The sequence below is a fragment of the Podarcis tiliguerta genome (genome assembly GCF_965153285.1).
Source record: "Podarcis tiliguerta genome assembly, chromosome: 3".
NCBI lineage: Eukaryota > Metazoa > Chordata > Lepidosauria > Squamata > Lacertidae > Podarcis > Podarcis tiliguerta.
Genome location: NC_139536.1, coordinates 108,124,264 through 108,130,263, shown reverse-complemented (window position 1 = coordinate 108,130,263; position 6,000 = coordinate 108,124,264).

The following is a 6,000-nucleotide window of genomic DNA, read 5'->3' as shown; positions in this document are numbered from 1 at the left end:
TTTGTGGAGTTTGTTGGTGTGTGTGTCTGTCTTGTGTGAGGTCTCCGTTTCAGCTCTCCAGACGGCTAGTTGTTTGCATTTGTCCCAGAGTGCAGGGTGGATTTTGTTACAGAGTTTGAGGTGAAGAGTGAGTAGATCTTTGTTGGTTTGGTTTAGTAGGTATCTTTTCTTGTGTAGTTCGTTTCTGATTAGAGATAGTTCAGTTCGTTTCAGGATCCTTTCGGTAGCTGGGGTTTTAGAGTGGAATTTAAGTTGGAAGCATGTGGGAATTAAGTTGTTGTCTCGGCAGTTGCGTAGGAACAAGAGATCACATAAGATGGTGGCTCTTCGGATTTCTAGTTTCTCGTAGGTTCTTGTCAGCTGGAAGGTTTCCTCCCCGTAGAGGTGAGATATTTGCTTTCGTAGATTTTCACGGGTACAGGAATGCAGGTTTTGGTGTCCTCGGGTGTCTTCCCGTGTAAAAGTTGGGGTGTCTAGGCGACGTTTCGACGAGGTCTCACTCACTTTTCCACCTATCTGGAAAAAACCACCAAATCCAAAATAAAAGCCTCTCCTATCAGTGAAGAAATCCAGCTAAGAATCATCCCCAGAGAAAAATCATCCAGATGCCCCAAACTCTACGGCCTCCCCAAGATACACAAAGAAGGAACACCACTCAGACCAATAGTCAGCTCCATAGGCTCACCACTACAAAATCTCGCTAAATTTCTCGCCAAGCAACTTCAGCCCTATGCAGAATCCATCTCTTCACACGTTCCAAACTCCTTCCAGTTCATAGAAACAATAAAGAAGCAAAACCTACAACCCAATGACCTACTTGTGAGCTTCGATGTTGTATCTCTCTTCACACAAGTGCCCATTAATGAAGCCTTGACAGCCATTCAAAACAAATACAATCCCCCCGAATACATCTTGGACCTGACCAACCACTGCCTAACCAACACGTACTTCATCCACAATGGACAAAGATACAAACAGATAGAAGGAGCACCTATGGGATCACCCCTCTCACCGGTCATCGCTAACCTGTACATGGAACACTTTGAAACCAATGCTTTAGACAAGTCAGAACACAAACCCAAACTTTGGCTCAGATATGTTGACGACACCTTTGTAATTTGGCCACACGGGAAGGAAAAACTGGATAGCTTCCTCACACATCTCAACAGCCTACACCCCAAAATACAATTCACTATGGAAATAGAAGCCAACAACCAACTTCCCTTCCTTGACGTCCTAATCTACAAAAAACCTGATGGCTCCCTAGGACACACTATCTACCGGAAAAAAACACACACCAACCGCTACTTACATGCACAATCACACCACCACCCTGCACAAATAAACTCCGTAGCCAAGACTCTCATCTCCAGAACCAAACGCCTGGCTGACGAAGACCACTTGACAACTGAGTTACAGAATCTCTCAAATGTGTTAATTGCCAATGGATACCAGCAAAACAGGGTTACGAAGCTAATCCAAAAAGAAACACCCCCCAAAAACCAAGACACAGAAGAAAACAATGGCATAGCCCTCCTTCCTTATATCAAGGGCACTACAGATAAAATTAGCAAAATCCTCCATAAACACAATATCAAAACAGCCTTTTGCACCAACCAAAAAATAGCCAATATCCTCAGAAACCCCAAGGATAAAATTCAGTTGGAAAACCAAGGGGTCTATGAAATACCCTGCAAAGTCTGCCCAGCCACGTACATTGGACAAACAAACAGACGAATAAATGCACGTATCGCAGAACACAAGAATGCCGTCAAAAAAGAAGAAAAAACTTCCTCTCTTTTCCAACACATGAAAGAAACAGGACACGAAATTAATTTTGCAGATTCCAAATTGCTCTTTAACATGGAACATCACCACAAGAGAATAATCATGGAAGCCATCGAGATAGAGAAACACCCTCACAACATGAACAAGCGTGACGACACATCCCGCTTGCCAGACATCTGGAAATTAGCCCTCCCCACAAAATCTGACACCAGATCCAGAGGCACACAGAACGCCATCACCAATCAACCACACCAGACCCAAACCCAGACCCTCTCCACAGATAAATTACAGACACCATCCAGTAGCCAAACCAGGGTGGCACCTCCGGATGCTGCACCCCCCTGCAATCCCTACACAGATCTGGCTGGCACAGGCCACAAAACCACAGCTCGCCCCTATACACGAAGCCAAGCCAGAGCACAACCAAGTGCAGTACAGCCATCTTCTCAGAAAAACTCTTCACAAAGTTCAAGAGTTCAAGACACGAAGGCTTTAGCAACTAATCCACACCTAATGACCCACCTAAGTGGGATTCAGGAAATCACTCAAGAAATCACTCAAGATATCCCTCAAGTAATTAAGGAACAAAAGAAGAAAAGGCACACTAGCCTGGGAACCTCCTCTCTGCCCAGAACATTGGAGGCTATACACCACACCTCCTCAACAGTATTTATAGGAACTCAAACACTGAGATCCTGCTCTGTTCCAGTAACAAGAAGCCGAAAGCACCAGCCTGAAGATGACGAGTGAGACCTCGTCGAAACGTCGCCTAGACACCCCAACTTTTACACGGGAAGACACCCGAGGACACCAAAACCTGCATTCCTGTACCCGTGAAAATCTACGAAAGCAAATATATATATATATATATATATATATATATATATATATGAAAATACCCAGAGGACCCCAAAGCTTATTTCCAAAATGAGAAACCAAAAAATTGTCTTAGATAGCACCGGTTGGGGGTACGCATCTGTAAATTGAACTGAGGATTAGTATATTCCACCCTCCGATGCATAGCAAATGATATGGTCTATCCAGAAGGCACTCTCATATTTAATGTAGAATGTGATAAACATATATTCCTGTAATATTTTCATTTGAGTCTCCTGTTTCAATTGCTGTTTTTATTTTTATTTTTATTGTTTTTATTTTAATGGGATTGTTTTATTGTACAGTGGTACCTCGGGTTACATACGCTTCAGGTTACATACGCTTCAGGTTACAGACTCCGCTAACCCAGAAATAGTGCTTCAGGTTAAAAACAGAAATCATGCTCTGGTGGCGCGGCGGCAGCGGGAGGCCCCATTAGCTAAAGTGGTGCTTCAGGTTAAGAACAGTTTCAGGTTAAGTACGGACCTCTGGAATGAATTAAGTACTTAGCCTGAGGTACCACTGTATATTTTAATTGTGGATTTGTATCTCTCTGTGTGTAATGAAAATGTAGGACTATCATAACACAGCCTTCGTTGAAGGATTTGGAGTGTTACATCACAATCCTGGATTTGCATGAAATCAGGAAAGGGTAGGGTAACAAAAATGGAGGCAGCACACACAATGGCAGTGATGGTGGTGTTGCGGGGAGAAGAGAGGAACACTGAGTGGTGAAAGTGGAAGTTGAAAACAACAGCAGAAGCTTGAATAAAGCAGGTATGGAGGAACTGAGAAGAAAATGGCAGTTTTAAACAATAGAAGAGATTTGAGTCAAGGGCTGTGCATTCTTTATCTCTCTCATATGAGGCAGCTGAAGAATGGAAGAGGGAGAAATTGTGAGTACAGTGCTAATAATAGGGCCTCCCGCTACTGTTGCGCCACTGGAGCACAATTTCTGTTCTCATCCTGAAGCAAAGTTCTTAACCTGAAACACTATTTCTGGGTTAGCGGAGTCTGTAACCTGAAGCGTTATGCAGCTACATAAGCATATGACTCATCCCCAAAATATATTGTCCTCGAATCTTCCCAACGCGCCTGCCATCATTTCCTGCCACACCCACTGAAAACCACTGCTCTAATACAGTGGTACCTCGGGTTACATACGCTTCAGGTTATAGACTCTGCTAACCCAGAAATAGTGTTTCAGGTTAAGAACTTTGCTTCAGGATGAGAACAGAAATTGTGCTCCTGCGGCGCGGCAGTAGCAGGAGGCCCTATTAGCTAAAGTGGTGCTTCAGGTTAAGAACAGTTTCAGGTTAAGAACAGACCTCCAGAATGAATTAAGTACTTAACCCGAGGTACCACTGTATATGCATTTCTGCAAGCAATGTATTACATTTTTGTACATTCTTTTTGGGATCTGTGAATTAGGATAAAAAGGTAAAGGGACCCCTGGCCATTAGGTCCAGTCGCAGACAACTCTGGGGTTGCAGTCCTCATCTCGTTTTACTGGCCGAGGGAGCCGGTGTACAGCTGCTGAGTCATGTGGCCAGCATGACTAAATCGCTTCTGGCAAACCAGAGCAGTGCACAGAAACGCCGTTTACCTTCCCCTCGGAGCAGTACCTATTTATCTACTTGCACTTTGATGTGCTTTCGAACTGCTAGGTTGGCAAGAGCTGGGACTGAGCAACAGGAGCTCACCCCATCGCGGGGATTCAAACCGCCGACCTTCTGATCAGCAAGTTCAAGGCTCTGTGGTTTAACCCACAGTGCCACTCACGTCCGTGAATTACGTTAGTTTATATTAAAATGCAAAGTGAACGAATTTCTCCCTCATCCTAGCATAACTTCGATGAAGAATGAGCACTTTCAATGAGATATGCAAATTTATTAGCAGCCTGTTAGCTACACTAAGAATCTGCCCTTATCTATCTAGTCTTACTCACATTGTATGTTATTCTCAACCTCTCCATCTTTAAATTTGTATATCGAAGCACAGACATCCTTCAAAACTCACAATTCAATGTTTTGCAGGGCAGTTCTCCAGACAAGTAATGTGTACAAAATTGCATATACTTGGGCAAAGTATGCATACAAATGCATATATTTGTGAAAATGCCATGCAGAAATGAACCACATATGGGACAATTGCTTTGCAAAAATGTGTACATTAGGATAAATTCACACTAAAATGCTGATGAAGTTTCATGAGGACTTTTTTTAAAAAAAACACACACCCACAAATTGGTGTGAAAATGTGGAGAAGTGATCTCAACATTGGAAAAATGAGAAACCCAAACTGAGATTGACAAGTTTGTCCATCTCTGCTTGCTCCTAGAAAGGAAAACTGATCATTAAAGCAAAATCTTATATGCGTCTACTTAAGCATATCTCCTTTCCAATGTGGTGTTTTGGCAAAATTGTATACTGGACCCCTGAGAAATATGGAATTCTTTTCTCTGAACCATTTCCAAATGCCATCCCAGCAAACAGAACCATGTAACCTTTAAGACCTTCTATTTCTCTTTCTCCTCCTCCCTCCCTTCCTCAAGCTGCCAGGGAGTTATATTACCTGCAACAGCTGAATCTAATTAGTACCATAATCACAACAAATATTTTAAAGGTCTAGAAAGTTGCGAAGGGAAATTTGCCTCCCTTGGGGAACTGCTTTGCCCAGTGCTCTTGGTGGAAGTTGTGTCATAAATGACTCATTCTCGAGAACTGTCACATGACTCTGTATTTTGTTTTCATTAAATGAATAATATGAATCAAGGGGATGAGCAGTTGGAGAATGTTGGCTCAGAGTCAAAATGTCTAAACTCACCCCCCTCCTTTTCCTGACATCACCAAGCATTAGTCCATTTGCACTGTCAATCCTACATTGGAATGAAGGGTCGAAGGTAATCTGGTGGCCTCTAGATGTTGTTGGACCATAATGCCCATCATCCCCAACTGTGCTCGCTGGGGCTGATAGGAATTTTGGATCCAACATTAATCTGGAGAGCACAAGGTTGGGGAAGGCTCTGATCGAGGCATAGGCAAACTCGGCCCTCCAGATGTTTTGGGACTACAAGTCCCATCAGCCCTGACCACTGGTCCTGTTAGCTAGGGATGATGGGAGTTGTAGTCCCGTTTGCCTATGCCTGCTCTGATTTTTCCCACCTGGGTGACTCTGTAGAGCAGCCAATACTATCAGGCTTATAGCTAATCAACAGTGACAGCAAGCCTCCCTCACCAAGAATAATGGGAGAGCCAGTGTGGTGTAGTGGTTAAGAGCGGTGGACTCGTAATCTGGTGAACTGGGTTCGCGTCCCTGCTCCTCCACATGCAGCTG